This window comes from Lathamus discolor, chromosome 10 (assembly GCF_037157495.1).
Source record: "Lathamus discolor isolate bLatDis1 chromosome 10, bLatDis1.hap1, whole genome shotgun sequence".
Taxonomy (NCBI): Eukaryota; Metazoa; Chordata; class Aves; order Psittaciformes; family Psittacidae; genus Lathamus; species Lathamus discolor.
Window position 1 is genome coordinate 17,665,489 of NC_088893.1, and position 20,341 is coordinate 17,685,829.

At 43.3% G+C, this 20,341-nt stretch overlaps 1 protein-coding gene across 1 annotated transcript in view; it reads right to left on the reverse strand.

Annotated features, from left to right (window-relative positions):
• The window catches only part of SMAD5 (SMAD family member 5), a 32,794-nt gene extending 25,938 nt beyond the window's left edge, over positions 1-6,856 (reverse strand). Inside the window, exon 1 of the mRNA XM_065690329.1 lies at positions 6,629-6,856. The gene's annotated coding sequence lies outside the window, so the exon portion shown is untranslated. The remainder of the gene's footprint in view (positions 1-6,628) is intronic.
• Between the last annotated feature and the right edge of the window lie 13,485 nt (positions 6,857-20,341).

The following is a 20,341-nucleotide window of genomic DNA, read 5'->3' on the forward strand; positions in this document are numbered from 1 at the left end:
AAAAGGACATGGAACTGCTGGAACAAGTCCAGAGGAGGCCATGAGGATGCTCAGGGGACTGGAGCACCTCCTGTGTGAAGACAGGCTGAGGACATTGGGGCTGTTCAGCCTGGAGAAGAGAAGGCTGCGTGGGGACCTCAGAGCAGCCTTCCAGTATCTGAAGGGGGCCTATAGGGATGCTGGGGAGGGACTCTTCATCAGGGACTGTAGTGACAGGACAAGGGGTAACGGGTTAAAACTGAAACAGGGGAAGTTTAGATTGGATCTAAGGAGGAAATTCTTTCCTGTGAGGGTGCTGAGGCACTGGAATGGGTTGCCCAGGGAGGTTGTGAGTGCTCCATCCCTGGCAGTGTTCAAGGCCAGGTTGGATGAAGCCTTGGGTGGGATGGTTTAGTGTGAGGTGTCCCTGCCCATGGCAGGGGGGTTGGAACTGGATGATCTTAAGGTCCTTTCCAACCCTAACTATTCTATGATTCTAAAACATTAAAAAAAAAAATAAATAAAAAAAACAACACAAACAAAATAAAATCTCACAGCATAAAGTTTTTAGAAAGAGGGGAAAATATCCAATGAACCAAATGGAATTTCCCATTTCAAACATATCTGAGCTTCAAAGACATTTTCTTCTGGTTCAGACCAACGTGGCTCTTGATTATTTTTGAGGTAAACAGAAGTGTTTTGCACCCGTGTACTCTGATCAGATCTATACAGAGGTCAATTAAGAACCCAAGAGGATGTCTCTACCATAGTTCATGACAGTGGGGAAGGAGCAAAGCTTTGGTGTAATTTAGTCTCAGAACAGCGCTAACCTTTGGGGACTCCAATGTATCTGCGCACCAGCAATTGTTCTGCTTTGGCCAGGCAGGCCAAAATAAGGGACAAAAAAAAAAAAAAACCCGACTGTTGGTCGTCTTCCAAATCTTTTGTGTAACTTAATTAATAAACCAAGTAACAAACAACAAATTGGCAGCAGGCATTTTAGGTGTTGTTCATGTGCCAGCCTTCGTGTCTCTGCAAAACAAAATGTTCTCTTATTGAGAAGTTACAAAACGGTTGTATACTGTCAGAGCAATCTACAACGCAGAGCTCCCCTGTGCTGCCTCTTGCGGAGGTTTTAGAGCTCAAATGATGAGGAATGCTGAAGGTGTGCATGCAAGTGTATGGGAGAGGATGAGGAAAACTGAAGTTTTCCAAAACTTAAGTTTTCCAAATGGTCTCAATTTTTTAAGCAACAGGCAAGTTGGACGTATCTGCTTGCAGCACTCCACTCAGAAAGCAGTGATTCTTAAGCAGAGTAATATAAATATGATCAACCAGCTAAAAAATAGGTTTCCTCTAATGGGCACACCTCAAGTGTCTAAAGTCAAGTAATCTCAATCAGTGAGACAAAGGACAAAGTAAATGACATTGGTGATCTGATTGTTCAAGTCTGTATACCCTTAAGGTCACACCATTAAATTAACACCACCTTCACCACTGTGTACTTCATACATGGTTTCCATTGCTTTCATCTCTACAGCCACATTCCACGGGGTCCACTCTACTGACATCCCAAGTTCAATGAAAGGCTTGCAACAATGAGACTCAGAGCATCCTAAACGGTTTCCAGAAATCAAGTGATTTCATGAATTTTACAACTCATGGAACCATCAGTCCTCTTTAGCATTGGCAAACCAAGATTTTCCAACACATAAACACACAGCTGTGGTGGTCCAAGGAAAAAAAGACAAGCTAACCTCATACTTACCTGAATGTTTAATTGCTAGTTGTGTGTTCAGATTTTGCAGAGACAACTGCACGTGTTTATGCTTTTGGTCCTGTCTTGTAAAGTCAACCAAAGTACCTGTCTTGCATTCCTTTACACACAACCTAATAGCAATGAAGATGAAAAACTGCCTTCTCGTAAACCAACATTACTGTAGATATGTGTGCTACTGTAACCTTACAACCTGATCCGAGGATGAAACAAACAACAGAAGACCTACCACCAGTTTGTATGGTAGAGAAGCAACCATGAAGTTCAAGAGGCATCTTAAATTACATTATTTTGATGTTTCTCTCCAGATTTTGAATACAATCCCTATATTTCTGCATGAGATTTTTGTTTGGCTAGAAATGAATAGTTTGAAAATCAAATAGATTGTTTGAATTATAAGGAAATAGTTGGGGGGGGGGGAGGGTATGTTGTTTTATTATGAAACTTTGGCCTTCATGTGACTTCTAAACTGCGCTGTTCCACTTCATTCTCTGTCAACTTTCTAAATTGCTGGGGGAGAAGGGGGAAAGCTGGTTTTACATATATATGTGTGTTTATATGAGTATATATATAAAACCAGTTATCATGTGTTTACCCACATGAAGCATTTGCAAAACCACTTTCTAGCTGTGTTAAAAAACTCCTGCATTGTGAAAGATGGCTTACTATTTAATCCAAATCTAGTTTCAAAACAGGACTGGGGGAGATGGTTCAGATAGCTCAAGAAGGTTCCACTCTCACAGCTGTCAGCTGGGAAGAAATGGGGGAAGGGGGAAAGGCTGAGAAAGGAATTTCAGGGTTTTTTTGGCAGTGAAGAGAGGAACATGCCATCCCTGTTTGAAAAGTTTCAGGGTGGGAAAGGCTAAGGAGGGGCTAACATACTATACATACCTTTACGTATATTTTTGAGGCTGAAAAGCAATGTTAAGTTTGAGCAGAGTTCAGCAAGTGGAAAGGGAGGTGGCATTGGCTCTGGCCATTTAGTCCTCTTAAACAACCCTGCAAGTTACAGCAGACTGAGAGCAAGGGTGCTAGATGCTAAGAGGCTGCTGCCTTACAACAAGAAGGCAATACAAAGGTTGTGTGCATTGCATCAGATATGTAAAAAAGTGAAAAAACAAAAAAGAGTTTAATGCTTGGAGGAAATATATGAAAGGTGTTTATCTACCAGGCCCTTGGTGGTGCAGGCTCCTGTGAAGTTACACTCACTCAAAGGCTTACAGCCTTTGAATGCTGTAAGAATAAATTATGTACCCTGTTATTGTTACAGCCACACTTCTGGGTACCTTGCGTGACTCAACTCACACAGCAGTACAGAGGAAGGGAGAGAAGAATTAGTCTTGTCTCCTGAAGCTACAGGTATGAGATGTTAACATGAAATTGTAGGCCAGGGGAGGGAAAGGCAAGCTCAAGTTATACTTCCCAAGTGAGTCTAAAGCTACAAACTCTTCTCAGACTGGAAGAACAAATGAGATGAGACGTGTTATTGCATACTGGTAGATCTATGAGGATGTTAGAAACAAAGACATTACGTAAAGGTTTTGTGAGTTCTCACACTCCACAGAATAAAAATGTGGATATCTTAGGGATGGTGTATCCGGTTTGACAGATCTGGGAGTCAGCGAGGGGTGCAAAACTGGACATGCAATTCAAGAAATGAATGTCTGGAAAACTAATAAAAAAAACAAAGCAAAATTCCAAGAAGGGAAAAAAAGACACTGCAGGAAGAGCAAGATGTGTAAGAAGTGGTGACTAAGAGAAGCCTTTGCCTGAGAACTGTCACAAAGTCCACATCAGGCTGCAAACCCTGTTCCATTGGCACCTATGGGTAGCGCTTGGTCATACAGCTGAACTGGATCTGCTTCTTGGAACAAGGGGTAGAAACCTTCCCAGAGGAATGGAATAAATGTCCCAGCTGATTAACACAACCTAATGTGCTGCTCTCACACAGGAAGTGATAAAAAATTGTAAATGCCACAATTCCTTTGGATATTCCTCCAGTGTTGCTGTTTTTCTGGACCATCTCCCAGCTTATACGCACCATTGCATCAGCAGTACCAAAGCCTGTAGTGTTCTCACTCTTCTGGTCAGTGATTTCCAACTATTTCCAGAACACGATCTCACAGTATATGAACACTTTCTGGAGTCTGACTCCCACTGCTAAGCTCAGAGGATAGCCCCTGCCTCCTAAAAGCTGTCTCTGTCAGCCAGACCAAGACCTCTGGATAGCCTCCTGGGTGTATTCTTAAGTGTTGTTATAGAACCAGAAAATGGGTTGGGTTGGAAGGGACCTTAAAGCCCATCCAGTTCCAACCCCTGCCATGGGCAAGGACAGCTTCCACTAGAGCAGCTTGCTCCAAGCCCCTGTGTCCAACCTGGCCTGGAACACTGCCAGGGATGGGGCAGTCACAGCTTCTCTGGGCACCCTGTGCCAGCGCCTCAGCACCCTCACAGGGAAGAGCTTCTGCCTAAGAGCTCATCTCAACCTCCCCTCTGGCAGGTTAAAGCCATTCCCTTTGTCCTATCACAACATGCCCACTATTATAACCTGCATAGACCAAATTTTTCCTGGGGCTCTTCATACCCCAGCCCAAGTGTTGCCTTCTCAGCATGGTCCCTTTGGAAAGTGCCTGATGTTTGGGTGGGAATCATTCTCACTTCAGGACAGTGAGATCACTGTAGCCTCACACAACATAATCATCTGCTGATAGACTCATGAGCTGGAGTTCCATCGCTTGTAGCAATAGTTGGGACCAACATCCACAATAACTGTGCACTGAAAACTTGTATTTGTGGCTCCATGGCCAAAACCACAGGAAAACTATTTTTAGCTCAACAGAGCTCTAAATAGTGGAAGCCCTAAAAATTTAGCTCACATCATGGGCCAAATTCTGCCCCTGGTTACACCCACTCTATGGACAAGCTTGAATATAATAAACAGAGACACTCTGAAACAGAAATTTAAGGAAAAAAAGAAAAAGGAAACTTTTCCTTCTGAGTAAAATCCGCATTTTAAACATTAAATGAAGAAAGGTACGCATCTTGCAGCATGTCCTCTGGGAATAAATGAAAGGAAAAAGGAGCAGTTTGAAATAGAAGCCATCTATTACAATAATTGTACCTATTACAATAAAGGTAATTCATCCAACAATATGTGTCTGAACAATCCCTATGGCTAAAAACCATTCATTATGCAGTTACTTTTGGCTTAGACCAAGGAAAAGGACGCTGAGTTTATCTGTATCTTAACAGAAGACACAGCAGATGAGTGTAGCCTATGAGTAACAAACTGGGTTTTAATAGCCAGACCTACGCTTAATTACTCACAGGCCAACTTTCTAACAGCAGCTTTATCACCTCAGGATTTCACAACACAAAGCAATTAGTGATGGCAATGCCAAGTGCTGGAGCTTTCTCATGTAGGAACCGACAGGACCTGACTTTCTCCTTCTGGGTGTATTCCTGCCCAGGTCCCCAAGTTACAGACGCTGGGCCTTGTGTTTAAACCTGTATTTAAATTTCGTGGCACACTTAGGGACACAGCTTTTTCTTTTCCACCTCATGACCAAATAGTTGGGTTTAATAATTTCCTCTACAGTATCAAGATCTGCATATACAAGCATAATAATGTCTATTATAAAATTAAAGTGCTCTTGGCCATGGTGTAGTGCAGGCTTTGGGCAGCATGTTGCAAACTGTTGGCTTCTCATTTCCACTGGAATTGTATTTTCTTTTCTTTTTGTTAGGAGAAAGGGAACAGGATCATTGTCTAAAACAAAAATTAAACCTTTTGGAGAAGACAGATGAGAAAAACACAAAATAAGGGGTTTTCTCATAATAATAATAATTAAAAAGTTATTTTTCATTCACTATTTTATTGTTTATGAGCTTTCTTCCACTCTTCATACACTGCCCTATGGCCTATGCTTTAAAAGGAAATACAGGAAGACAAATCAAAGGGCAAACAACACATTTTCAGTTTTGGTTCCATTTTTGCAAATCTGAAATAAATTGGGATCGTTGTTATTTGTCTAAAAACCTTTGTATGTAAAGGAAGAAAACCCACCAACTTCATAAATGCCTCAGCTGCTTCCATGGGCCCCATGTAAGGCACTGTCACTAAAATAGTTCCCAGTCCTAATTACAATTCACCACATCTTGGGAATGACATTTAGGATTCTCAAGGCACTTTTAGATCATTTTTAGACTTCGCATGGAAGTTCAGCTGTCACGAAGTCGGTTTTATTCTGTAACAGATTTTATCCTTTGGAATGTTATGTTTGGATTGAGCCGGAGATATGGAAAAATACATGCAATATACTTCGCTTACCCCACTGAAATATAACTCCTAAAACAAAGCTGCAACTTTTTTGTCCTTGAATGTTCCTATTCGAGCCTGTGCTTGCCTATAGCTATTTAGATTTGGGGGGAGGTAGGAGAAACAGCTCTCCCTTACTGCGCTATTCCAACTCCATTAGTGTAGCCAGGGAGAATTCCTGCTCGCTATCCAGTAATTAAATAAATGTTTAACATTGCAGGATTTAATTGGAATCCCAAAAGTTAACAATAGCCTCTGCTATCGGTGTCGCTATCTGCGGGGTTCTGTTTCCACAGGCGTATATTTAGACCTCGGCCACATTGCCCACTTGCATTGCGAATAGTACAATCCCCCCCCCCCCTTAAAAAAAAAAAAAAAGAGAAGAAAACAAACAAGCTAAGTAAAATCTGGAAACTTTTATAAGTGACGCCATCTCCACGAATCTCCTTCCCCCGCTGCAAAACGCACTTCAAAGCATAACAAACCCAGTAGCAGGCAGGCGCTCATAAGAAGAGAACAAAGCAAGAAGCAGTAACAAATGAACAGGGCTTTACCTTCCAGCAACTTACTGCAGCTCCATTTTCCGAGCCTTTTTTGCCCTAGCTCCCTTCTCAGTGATTCCTATTCCTCTCTTCCTCGCATGCTGGCGGCGGGGAGGAGCCGAGGGTCCCCAGCTCCGGATCGGGTAACACACCCAGCAGCGCACCCAGAGCCGGCTGCAGAGAATTCAAATTCCCACTTTAGAAACTTTCAGCAAAACTTGTGTGTCGGGTCTATTTTTGCTTCCTTCCTTCATCCTGTAATAACGCTCCTCGCTCCGGTGCAATGCAGCCATCTTTCGTGCTGTGCCTTTCCTACAATCTGTAGATCAAAAGCTCTTTCCCAGTGTAAATCCCGGCTCTGCCAGAGCTGCCTGATCCCTTTTAGTGAATAATTTATCTAGGTTGCAAAATGGGAGCTATTACAATCACAGTGTATTGACTCTTTGCATTAAGTCTCTGTGCATAGGAAGAATACTTGCAATCTGAATGCATTTAATGGATATAAATGTGTATATACATGTTTAACGCATATAAATAGATCTGTATGCACATATAAATACATATAGACACATTTAAGGCATTTACATGGTACGTCTGTGTGCACATGCAGACACACGAACCTCAAAATGGGCCACTGTAATTAGGATAATGGCATTTTTCATGTAAAAAAATACAATTATAAAGCACAAATGATCTTCATATCAGGCCTTCTCCATTTGTATTTCACCACTCTGTTATATACAAAGATGGCAAAAATGGAGACTAACATTGTAAGTCTGCATGCTCATGCTCTGTGAGTTAAACACAATAAAAGCCTATTAGTCTTGTTGACAACAGAGCCCACAGAGGTTTCAAAGTCCAGGAACAGTCTGACAGCAGCACACCCTAGGAGAACAATGTAAAACAGAAAATAAAGTTCATGCAATTAGATGCTTGAAGAATCAAAGCAGTTCTTACTAAAATAATGAGAATATTATGATTTTATCTAATTACTTGCCATTGATCTTCTTGAAGATCATAGAGCCATAGAATGGCTTGGGTTGGAAGGGATCTTAAAGCCCATTCAGTTCCAACCCCTGCCATGGACAGGAACACCTTCCACTAGGGCAGGTTGCTCCAAGCCCCATCCAACCTGGCCTCGAACACTGCCAGGGATGGGGGTTGGTGATGAGGGTTGTGTCTAAATGATCAGCTCAACCCTCTCAAACCCTAGTTCCTGAGAAACCTTGTGTCTCCCTCACACTGCAAGCTGGAGTCCCTTGCCAGAGCCCCAACTATCTGGCAAGATTTAAGCCAGCAATAGAAAAGAAGGTTCAGACGCCCCCCCGTAAAGCGTACAGTGGGGAAGGGTGGACATGGCTTGTCCAAGGAGTCAGGCTCTGCAGATCACTACTGGATTCCTTTGAAGGATTCAGTCAGTGTAAGGAAAATAATGATATATTCTATCTGGATTTCTAAAAGACTCTTGGCAATGTTTCCCACCTTTCTCAGGGAAGATCATCTGCCAGGAGAAAAGAGGTAGAGGTAATGGTCTCCTGAGAAGGTATTGCTACTCAAAAGAGCTATCTGGTTACTTTCCATAGTAGAGGGAAGTGGATTTTCACAGGTGTATTGCACATTGGTGCTGCTCAATGTAGTGCTCAGTGAGCTGGAAAAGGCAGTAAGATGATCTGTGGGTAAAAAGTTTGTCCAGGAAAGTGAAGATGAGGACTCAATGTGAAGAACGGAAGAAGGAGTTCACTGTACTGAGTGGGAAACAAAAGACAGATGAAATTTGGTGTAACTATAAAAGTAAAGCAGCGCACGTGGGAGTGATGTCACTTCCAAGATGATGTGCTCGAGCATTATTACTCAGGAACAATAATTTATAATAGTTTGATGCAGGTGTTGAATGTATTTTTGGTCACCAAGGAGTTCACTGAATGTCAGGAATAGCCACAAAAGGAATGGCAAACAAAGCAAAGCGGGTCACTCTGACACTGAATTCCTGGTGCACCTGCATCTCAGGATCCAGGCAGTGGGCTCAGTTTCCATCTGATAAACAAATCCTGCATCTGGCACAGGTACAGACAGGGCCAAAAAGAGTGATCTGCAGCATCAAATTGTCCTATGCAGGGAATGTCTAAGTAGTCTCTTCCATCTGGAAAGAGCTGAGAGAGGATATTGCAGACATCTGCAAAAAGTCCAGGTGGAACAGGGAAGGTGAAAGAAGACTTTGTCTTCCAGTTCTGGAGGAGGTGAAAGGAAGCATAGCTGCAGGCTTTTGAGGAGAAAAAAGTAGTTCTTCACACAAAGTGCTATAAGGGGTTCAAATCTCTGCCAGTGAACATTGTGGGACTAAAAGTTCACAGAAGTTCAAAAACCAAAACCAGTGACAGAGCTATTCATGAAAGAAAAACCCATTAAAGGTCAGTAAATACAAAGACACTGCCCTTTGGCTCCAGAAGTCCCTTGGCTGCCAATTGTTGGTGAGTGTTCTGTGCCATTACTGTTTGCCTTGTACTTGCGTTCTTCCTCCGGGCATCCTCTGTTGCTGCCTGTTGGGCAGGACACTTGAGCTGGGCAGAACGCTGATCCCACCTAGCTGGGTCATACTTGCGTTCTTCACTTGTGTTAGGAGAGCTGCCTTTTCATCCTGAAGCTCGTATCTCACTGCAGTCATATTTTACTGTCTAAAGTACCATTCTGGTCTGCATTTTTTCCAAATTGGGTGATACCTCAGTTCTGCTTCTCCACCATCCTAGAAATACCATTACATAGTTACAAATTACACATATAAAATGCAACTGGTAATAGGAACATAACTCTTCTGCTCAAAAACTGTGAAACTGGTTGTTAGTGTACCACTTTGGCTTTCTCAATACATCCATAGGATCATAGAATTACAGTATGATTTGGGTTGGAAGGGACCTTGAAGATCATCTGGTTTCAACCCTCTGCAATGGGCAGGGACACCTTCCACTAGATCAGGCAACTTCAGAGCTGACATTTTTAATTCAACCCCCAATCTTGAATTCCAAAGACCAGCCTGACACAGAGGATCTCAGGTGTGACAATACAGAGCAGTTATAGTTGCACTGCACTTCCCACTATCCTCTAAATCCGTAGAACAAGGAGATGTTTCCGTTCTACATTACCAGGGATGTATTTCTGAGAAAACCACACAATTCAACTTGAAACAGGCTTTTTCCTGCCTTTCTTACACATAACTCATCACACCCAGATTTTAATGTTTGTGTTCTTGTTTCAAACCTACTCTGCCTATTTGCTGTATAAGCAGCACCTTGAACTTCATTCTGTCAAACAAATTCCTTAGAAACACCCTGATTTTGGTGCCAATTTTCTTAGTGGGATACTTGGAACTGCTCATAGAAGGCTATAAACTTTGGGTTTAGGAAAATACTGATTAGTGCTACACTTAAGCATGAGAATAATCTCCTGGCTATTCAGTGAAGTATTTATGGCTATGCTTTAAGTACAGGCTTAAATTCAATTAACTTCATTTTAATCATGGGCTTAAGTGCTTTGCTCTCTCAGGATAATAAGGCCATTGGCATTTCATTTAGCTGGCTGAGCTTGTTTTTAAGTAAATCTGGTACTCTCAAGCACAAACTGACAATCATGCAAATAAGAGTTAGCTTTTTGCCTAAAGACAGAAAACGATAAACCGAGTGGATTTCCAGTCCATGAGGGGAAACACCTTGGTATGGAATGGATTTTCATTTCCCTGATACTATCATATTAATTGTCTGGTAGTGAAACATTGCCTTGTAAGAAGGGATTGTGCCATCTTTGATCTCCTTCTGTACATGAGCAAGGAGAGACATAAATGTTGCTTTCCATTGAAATGAAGAACGTTTGTTTGCTTGTTTGCTAGACAAAAGCAAATGTCTTTGAAACACTGTGGGCCATAGCTTCACTTGATATACATTGGCACATCTCTTTCATTCCAGGGGAATTACACTCCTTTTACACCTTAGAGTACATCTCGGAGACTTTCCACGTCATGTATAAACTTGAATAGAGAGATTCTGTATCATGAGGTGAGATCATAATATCCAAGTGTTTCACAGACATAAAACTATGAGGTCTGGGAACGCTTGATGGTATTTAGTAAATACACTATGGTCTGCTCATAAGTGGGACTAATTGTTTAGAAGCAGAATAAGCCAGTTGGTAGGCAGAGCCAAAAAGCAGTTTTCTTTACCATGGTACCCCTCATTAACAGCTTTTTCCCCACTGAAGCAGTAAAATTATGGTTTTATTAAGTCTTAGGTGGCTTGAAAAAACCCTTTCAAATATCGTTGACATTTGATCTGTTCATCCGAGAACCAGTTGACACCATTGGCTAGAATCTTTCTGATGCAAATTGAGAACTGACATAAAATAATGGCAGTTCTACCACCATTCGATTTGAAAGGAAATAAATTGTGCCATGTTGTCACAGCTACTTCAGTTGCAAGACCTGGGATGAAAGATCTTCAGGATGTTCTCCCAGTGTAAGTGTTCATAGAACCAGACCAAAAGCAAACCTAGTGAAACTGGAAATTCTGATATTGGGAGAACTTCAGACAGGAAACTTGGTTCCTTCGAAACCAAGAGTTTTGAGGAGTTCTGAGTGATTCACAGCCACCTTGGAGAGCTGAGAAACTACCACCGGCTGCTCGTTGCTGCAAGAGCTCGAAGGTGACTGTGGGTACAACCAGGGCACTGTGACTGCCAACACCTGAACTGCCCCATGCACCTTTGATGATATCCCCAACAGAAAGCAGAGCCATTGCTGCCACCATCACTCACCCCAGGGAGCTGGTCCAGCCTGGAGAGGTGGAAGGAGAGTGGACTTTCCTCCTGCAGGCCATTATTGCTGCAGGAAACAAAAGTGAAAGATAATTAGTCAGACTATGAGAAGCTTGCAGTGAGCACTCGGGGGTTTCTCTCTCATTACTACATATTGGTCTCGCTGCTGGTGGCTCCAAAATTTAGGGACAACATAATGCTGAGTAGGATGGATTTCCCAGGTCCTGCCTTCACCTGGCTCACAAATACCTTCTCCTGTCTTGAAGAAACATTGGTTTTGGTCTGCAGATGCCTCTCTCTGGCTCTTCCCTACCTGCCTTTTGTCCTTTCCACTTACTTTCTCAGGCTTCACACTGAGTAGAATGCTGCATGTAAGAGCCAAATATATTATTTAGTCCTTTCTTCTAAAAGGAAAACAAAGTCTGAGGGCACAGTGATTTCCAGCTGTTTGAATTCCTGACATAGAAAACCCTGTGGTTAGTCAAAGGTAATCCTGTTATTTCCACCAGTTTTACAACACTATAACCATCACTTCCCATTGGGTGGTTATGAAGCTACATCAGTGCAAAGGGAGAACAAAGTTAAACCATCCCTGCTTCTGAGTACAGAAAGGCATTTGGACCTCCATAAAAGTTCACTTCCTTGTTGTAAATGACAATAATTCAGGACAATTCTTCTGAGGTTCTTTGCATTTAAACATCAAAAAAAAACATTCAAGGCTTCAGAAGTGCTTTCAATCCGAGCTGCAAATCAGAGGGGAAAAAAGGCAGTAAGAGTTAATGGCTTCTTTGGAGCAAATTCTCATTTACAGCTTGTTCATCGTTAATACGTACCTGTACAGCCACCCTGAGTTCATAAAGTTCAGTGAATTCGGTGAAATTTAAATGAATTCTTGTATATTAAAGGCCAAGTCATATGGGGGTTTTATGCAGGCAAAAGCCTTGCTGCTTTCTTCCTGAATAGGGCCTGATTAACGACAGCAGAATTCAGCTTTATGTTAATGCACCATTTAGTGCCCCACTTCTGCGTGCTGCAGTGCTACATCTATGCCCTTTCCGTGTTCTCAGTTAATTTAGAAGCAAAATAAGAAGAGATTAAAATGGGGCATTCCAAGTATTCTGCACATAGACTTGCTCCTAAGCTCGACGGCCCTTTTTGTGACCAAAAGGGCCAGAAACAGCCTCCTTTCCCAACTGTTGGGCTTTTTTAAGTGTGGCTTTTAACATTCTTTATGGTAACAGAGAGGAAAACCTCACGGTCTATCCTGGTGCTCTGCTTGCAGCTACTCCTCCATTGCAAGGGGCACAATGCACTTCCCTGGCTGATGCATGGCTGCACAAGAACCATCCATTTTTATCACTTTCGGTTATTGTTCCTTTCCCTCACCACAAATATTTCCCACAGTGCCACTGTTTTCTCTTGGCCTCCTTACTCATCCAAGCTCATAGTTAGGGGCACGCTGGGCATTCTGTTCGGCCCTTGTTTTATGTTCTGGTAGGCATGAAAACACTCAGTAGGGATTCCATTATGTTTTAGCACTTGTGTTGAAGGGTGAAATAACTTCAGAGCCTGTCAGGGGAGTGATGCATCATGAATAGTTCCTTCTTTAGTCTACATATTTTTGTTTAAACATTCTTAACCATGTTTTGTAACAAGCTGCTTTCACTGTGCTAGACTGTCTGGAGGAGGAGGATCTGTTTTAACTTTCAAATGACCGTGAATGATTGGAGAGAAGCAACAAACAAGGACATCTCTGTATTAAGTTATCTAACTTTTTCAAGGAAGCGGAGGCTGGAGAGCCAAAAGTTAGCAGAGTTCAATGTTGTGCTGCCCTTGTTTTTCAGTATTTGCATTCTTTTCACCTAGGGATTGATTTCACCTCAGATTTGTTTCTTCTGTGTTTTCTTTGAAGACCAAATGTGTCAGAATTTACATGGGCAGAGCAAAGGGCAGACCAGTGTCAAACCCCATTGGCACCCTGTTACTGATAATCTTCAGGTTCTTGTCAACAAATCCTATGTTTCCAAGACAGAAAATGTCAGATTTGCCGGGTTTATCATATCATTAGAACTCATTACCCCATTCAGCTAAGCAACTGCACCAAGCTTTTGGTTAACAGACATTGTTGACTAGTTCAGTTTTGGGAAAACACCCAAAATTCCTTTCACAATATCAAGTATGTGAAGGTCGTGTAGCCTCAGCGAGCAGCCCTGACTGGAAGGGACTGTGATACAAGTCAAGGATGGAGCATCAGCAAGGAAGAAGAGGAAAGGGCATTTTCCTCCTCTTAAAGCTCCTCGGCGCAGTTCAAGCCAGAAGTTACTGTGCATTCCTGACTCTTCCTCAGCTCTTGTGAAACAAGTAATGTCAATGACTGAGGGATTTTGTATACTCACAAGATGAAATCAAGTCACAAAAAGCCTTCAAAGTCTTTTCAGTCTGATAGTGTCCTTATTTATCTGTGCTCCCTTTTGGATTTGCTTTTGGAATCTCAGGGGTTGGCCAAAGCCACCAACCCTGATGGTACATCAAACCAGGATGGTGCATTAGCAGTAGTACTGCTTTTATTACCTGCCTTATTCACTAACATCTGCTCATCAGTAACATTTCTTAAACAAGCCACGACATTATATATCCCCCCCAGACGTCCACCTTTAAAACCAGCCTAGACACTAAATTCTAGAAGGTTAAGTTGAAAATCTAAGAGCAATTTCTTCACAACAGTTGAAGCAGGAGCATCTGTTGTCACTTTGCCCTGAACCCCACTTATGGTGAGCACCACACGTGCTGCCCAGAGGCAGGCTGAGGCTTAGGTCATGACTCAGAGTGGTGTTAATCTTCCTTCCTTAGGGTTTCCTTCCTTGCTGCCTCCAGGAAGTGGGTCCTGCACCAGCTTTCTGCCTGGAACAAAGGATGGCCCCACCACAGCATCTCAGACTAACCTCCTGCAGAGGAAAGGAGTTCACTGCGCACACAGCCCCATCAGTTCCTGCTGACAGACAGGGAAAGGACAGAGCTGCCCTGGTGCTCGCTTTGGTGCTACTCGTGGTAGCATCAGGAGCATGATGGAGCTTGTCCAGGGATCTGCTTAGCAAATCTGGTCAGGTTTGAGCACTCTGAGCAAGGTCCTTCATTTCACTTGGCATCTACAGCATCAGGATGCCAGCAGCTCTAAAAAGCAGGTCAAAGTCCAGAGACATTGTGCTGTCTTGGGCCTTTGCCAGAAGTCACAGGCTGTACCCCTTGCATGATGCCACCTCCAGAAATCAGTGGTCTCATGTCTGTCCCCAGGGCGAAACCAAAGCTCTGCTTCCCAGCTGATGCACTGGATCAGCTCCTGTCTGGCCTGTACAGTAGATACCAAGTTACTTAGATGCAATGACAAGTTTCACATCCTGTCTTCTGCCCCTAAAGTAAAAAGCAGAGGGGAAAAAAATACTTAGATTGATCCATTACCCTTCTAAAAAGATAAAAATAAAATCAGCAACTCTTACTGATGCATTTGTTACGGGAATAGCTGTGAACTGCAGGGTAAAATTGCTGGGTGCATGCAGCTTGTGCTTAAAGGACAGACCAGACTTCATGCTCCCTCCTGTCTCACAGACATTTTATCAGCTGGAAGAAAATGAGTAACATCCCAGCAGTGATTTGCATTCACAAGCTCAATGAAAGAGATGCAATGCAGAAAAAGTAATCACACGGGAATGTACAGAACATTAAAACCAGCAGCAAAAGACAGCATAGAGTCAAAACAGGTGCTTCATCATCATTATTTTCACTCAAGTACCATATCCTCAGATAACCTGCACAAAAATCCCTGGGAGAGGTGGTGGTGGGAGGACTCCGGAGGATGAAGGGAAGTCTGCAGAGGACATGGAGCTGGTGCCAGAGGATCGGAGGGAGGGTTAAAGTTCTTCACATCAGTAGTAAGCTGCCAGGTCAGGCTGGTGGGTGACCTGCTTTGATTTGCTCAGAGCAGATAAGACCTGTGAGTTTCATGTGTGGCAGTCGTGGTGAATAGAGCATAAAGAAACTACATCTTTGGGTTTTCCTTAGCCATGAATTTTACAGCTTAGGATTCAACACCATGTTGAGAAGCAGACCCTTGCTGAAGAAGGGGAGAGGAGAGGGCAGGACTGGATGCCACAGTGCACAGCAGTGCCAGCTGCCATGAAGAGTGATGTTCTGCCTGCTGAAACTAAATCATGACAAAATAGATACCACAGGTCAAATAGCGTCTGCATACACGTTACTCTGGTTACAAGCTCCCTTCATCAGGGGGAGAAAGGTGCTTGAACAGCCAGAGCTGTCAAAGAGCACATCTCATACACATTTTTAACCACCTCTGGTCAGAAGAAGGAGAGGAACCATGTATACTTGCAATTACAACCCAGGGCCTGATCCAGAGTCTATTGAAGTCAACAGAAAGGTTTCCATTGACGTCAGCGGAGGCTGGGATGGGCCCCCAGAGCTTCGCTGCATGCTAACATCATCTTGACTGCTATTAGCTAGAGCATCACTGGGTGGATTTCAGGACTAGCTTCGATGCCCAGGTTCCTTCTCCTTGCAGGAGGGGTAGAAAACCAGCCTACAAGCACAGGGCTGCAGGTTTTAAGGCTGGTTTAAAACAAGGACCAGGCTTCAGCATATTGTGGAGCAGCCTTGGGCTGTGCTAAATTAATGCCATCTGCTACTGGCCTTCCTCCCCTCGCCTCCTCCCACCTCCTCCCTCAGGGGGCTTCTGACAGTGGAGAATAGCTGGAGTACAGTCACAAGCATCACGCCTCTTCCTGTGCCTAACACACCCTTTACACCCTTTGTTTCTCTCTTAAGTGTCATGGGTGGAGTAGGATCCCAGTACGCTGGCTCCAAACCAGCTGGCAGCATCTGGCCAGGCTCAGCCCCATTTCTTCAGGACTTGGAGGACCTGAAGCAAGGCAGAGCCTCTGCATTGCAATCTCCAGGGGTTAATGATGGTATTTTTCACCCAGGAGAGGAGTTATTTGCAGTGATGTCACCTCCTGGTTGAAAGCTTATGAACTTCCCAATATCAGGGGAGAACTGCAAATAGCATGTGAAATCTCTGCTCGCTCTAGATTGAAACCTTGCAGGGGGAGGCTCCCACTGCTAGGCTGAAAGTTCAAAAGGTAGGAGCCATTTCTCACCGTCAGTGCTTGTGAATGGCAGTTGAAAGTAAAGATCTTAATTACATGTGGCATTTCTAATAGGCAGGCTCCCACTAAATAAATGACATCATTTGTGGCACTGGCAGTAAAAGAGCCCACTGTAAGGGACTGTAAACAAGAGGCTATCCAGCCTCATTCTGCCGTAACAAAAGGAGGGGGAAAGGGGGGGAATCCTGTTAAATGACCACGATATTCACATTTTTTTCAGTATTAGGCATGTCCTGATACCTCTGCAAAATAGTTTTGAAACAGGATAAAACACGCTCAGAAACTGGGACTTCTGGGAACCATTAGGAAATCACTGGACTCCACAACCCGCAAGTGTTTGTACTGGGGCAGGGTCTTTCTGGGCAGGGATTCTGAGGGTGTTAAAGATCTGTGAAGATGGATTGAACCTCCTCCTGATTACTGAATGCTGCGTTTGACAGTTCTATGGGATGCGTTTTCCAAACCAGGACTTATATTCACAATTCCTCTTGGAAAATGGTTGCCCATCATACAACATTTGCGTGCTCCTTGTGCTTCACCTGCAGGTGTCATAGCTCCCACATCAGCTGAAGGGGAAGAGATGGTTGTATTTAAGTCTAGAAGGAGCCCCTTCTAGGGAGGAACAAAACAGCTCTTCCCTAGCAGGGTCTCCCCATGGTTTTGGTGTAGGAACATCTCAGCCTGGGCTTTGGAGGGAAACACCAGGATGCAGGAGCTGGGCACCAAATCATGATAAAGGGAACAGACAAGAATCCCTTCCCTTTCTCCCAAATAAAAAACCCCAACCAACCAAAAAAAAACACAAACCACACACAAAAAACCTCGGGGAAAAAAACAAAAACAAAAAACAAAACTACAAAAAAAATAAAAAAGAAGAAAAAAATAGAAAGGAAGGGGAGAAAAGGGAAAGGGAGAAAAAAGCCCCAAACCAACAAAGAAAAAAATAAAGAAGGAAAAAAAAGCAAGAAAAAAGAGAGAAAAAAAGAAAAAATGAAAAAAAGAGAAAAGACAAAAGAAAAAAGACAGAAGAAGAAAAGAAAAGAGGAAAAAAGGAAAAAGAAAAAAGGAAAAAAGAAAAAAGAAAAAGGAAAAAGGAAAAAAAAAAAGGAAACAAAAGAAAAAGAAAAAAGAAAAAATGCACACACACAAAAAAAAAATAAAAGCACAAAATAAACCCAAAAAAACTCAAAAAAAAACCCCAAACACCAAGGAAAAAAAGAAAAAAAAAAAAAAGAAGAAAAAAGAAACCAAAGCAAACAACCCCTAACCCTGTATCTCAGGCTCAGTTTTCCAGTTTGCCCCTGTACAGCAGCCTGTCCCGGGCCGTGCTGGGAATGAGCAGAGCGACAGCTCGGAACAACCCCAGCTGCCAAGACAGGGGGATTCTTCCGAGCTCTCCTCACCTCGCAAGGATCCTGCCCGACCCTGCTTAGTTTGTGATATTTGAGGGCATCGCAGCGTGAGGCGCTCTGAACGCAGGCCATTAATTGTAACAGGATGCGGTTAGAGGCTTTCTGATAGCTGCGTGCCCGTAACTGTAACCTGCATTCAGCTATTTTCAGCCCTTCATGCAGGGAGAAGGAACATTTGCGTTCACATTGCCCTTAGTGCAGAGATGTGCTGGATGATAAATTAAAAGCACAGTGTAAGGCCAATACCCATCTGTTCCATGTCAAATATATATGATTTCTTCCCTCGCTGGGTTCTGTAGATGGATGCCCTTTGCCAGAGCTCTTTTTAGGCAATTGCATTCACCGCTGAAAAACAAGTGCTCATTTGGCCTGTGAGTCAAACTATGATCTTAATACTTTCCCACTGCTCAGTTTTTGATATCTCCTTCCTAGCTGTGCTTCCAATAGGGTAAGGAAGCTAAGGAAAGACCTTCTCCTTGGTCTTTTATTCCTTTGCAAGAGTAAATTACGGGATACATTCTTGATCCAAGCATGTGGAAATATCCCCTCGCCTGCAAAGTGACATGGCTTCATAATGTCCCTTTCTCTTATTGAACTAGTTGCAAGCCTCTCTCTGAGTCACTCACAACATCATCATGTGAACCCTTTCACAGTAGTTAGGCTTGATTCAGTGGAGCACTCGCCGAGTGTGAAAGAGGCCATTTATGCTTAATAACGATAATAACCAGAAGTCGGAGGCTGGGAAAAGAAAGGAAAATAAAACCCTGCAGAACTTTACAGGAAAGGACATTTCATGTTGCCAGGAGGGTGAGAAGGTCAGACATCTGGTGCTTAGTCTCGCCCTGGATTACAGGCGGGAATGCACGGCCATGGAGGTGGGGCTCAGCTGGCCATGAGGAAAAGGCTTTTGTGGCCAATGGGATTTGGGGTGCCCCATTGTGCCCCCCTGTTTGTATGAGACCTCTTGTGTTCAGGGGTGCAGAGCACAGAGCGGACTCATTCTGCACAGACGCTCTCAGGGAATGAAAAACAAGGACTGTAATGGGTTTAAGCTTAAACAGGGGAAGTTCAGGTTAGATATAAGGAAGAAATGCTTCCCTGTGAGGGTGGTGAGGCACTGGAATGGGTTGCCCAGGGAAGCTGTGAATGCTCCATCCCTGGCAGTGTTCAAGGCCAGGTTGGACAGAGCCTTGGGTGGGATGGTTTAGTGTGAGGTGTCCCTGCCTATGGCAGGGGGTTGGAACTGGGTGATCTTAAGGTCCTGTCCAACCCAAACCATTCTATAATTCTATTAGGAGGAGAAAAGCATGCTCTGAGAAAAATTTGGAGATTAAGCTGGATAAAGACTATCAGGGAAATATTTAGGAAAACCCTCAGGAATCCTATTGCATCCATCCTCATAAATCATGAAAAACCCAGCCATCAGATAGCACAGAGACCTGCATGCCCTCACTCAGTGGTCACAAACTTTCTAGGCATAGACTGTCAGATATTCATAGAATCCCAGACTGGTTTGGGTTGAAGGGACCTTAAAGCTCATCCAGCTCCAACCCCTGCCACGGGCAGGGACACCTTCTGCTGGAGCAGCTTGCTCCAAGCCCTGTCCATCCTGGCTTTGAACACTGCCAGGGATGGGGCAGCCACAGCTTCTCTGGGGTAGACATAGCAGCTTCTTCCTGATATCTAATCTAAATGTACCCTCTGTCAGTTTAAAGCCATTCCCCCATGTCCTATCACTACATGGCCTTGTAAATATTAATAACAAAGTGTGCGTCTCGAGAAACCAGATGCAAACCACATTATCACTTCTAGATCCTTCCATAAGGGGCCACCAACATTGCTGCTTTATTCCCCTCTAGTAAGGCAAAAACATTGCAAGAGTGCTGAAACTGCAAGTATCAAGACCATGCAGTGTCCTCCTGTAAGAGGAGGGGATGGAGAGCTCATCGAGTCGGCTCTCACTTGGCCACAAGTCATTGAAATACATAGAGTAAAGGGAATCTACATTTTCCTAAAGCCTAGAATAATGCTTAAGTTTAACCTTCAAGAGCTCAGCAACCCACACATAAAGGACTATTTTATTATCAAACCCTGCACTGTTTTTCCTTTGGTGCTGCGATTTCAACAAAACCAGCATTTATTCTAAGTTATCTCAGACATTCTCTGTGTTCAGTTTACATTCATCTCCATCTATTTTTAACAGAAAAATAAACTCAAATGCACACTGGAGCAGTGCAGTATTTCTCTTGAGTATCATAAGACTGCTTGATCACATCTTTTCCTGGCACTTAGTCCATTGGTTTATGAATTATTTTGTTACACTGAGTACATAGTTGATAGTT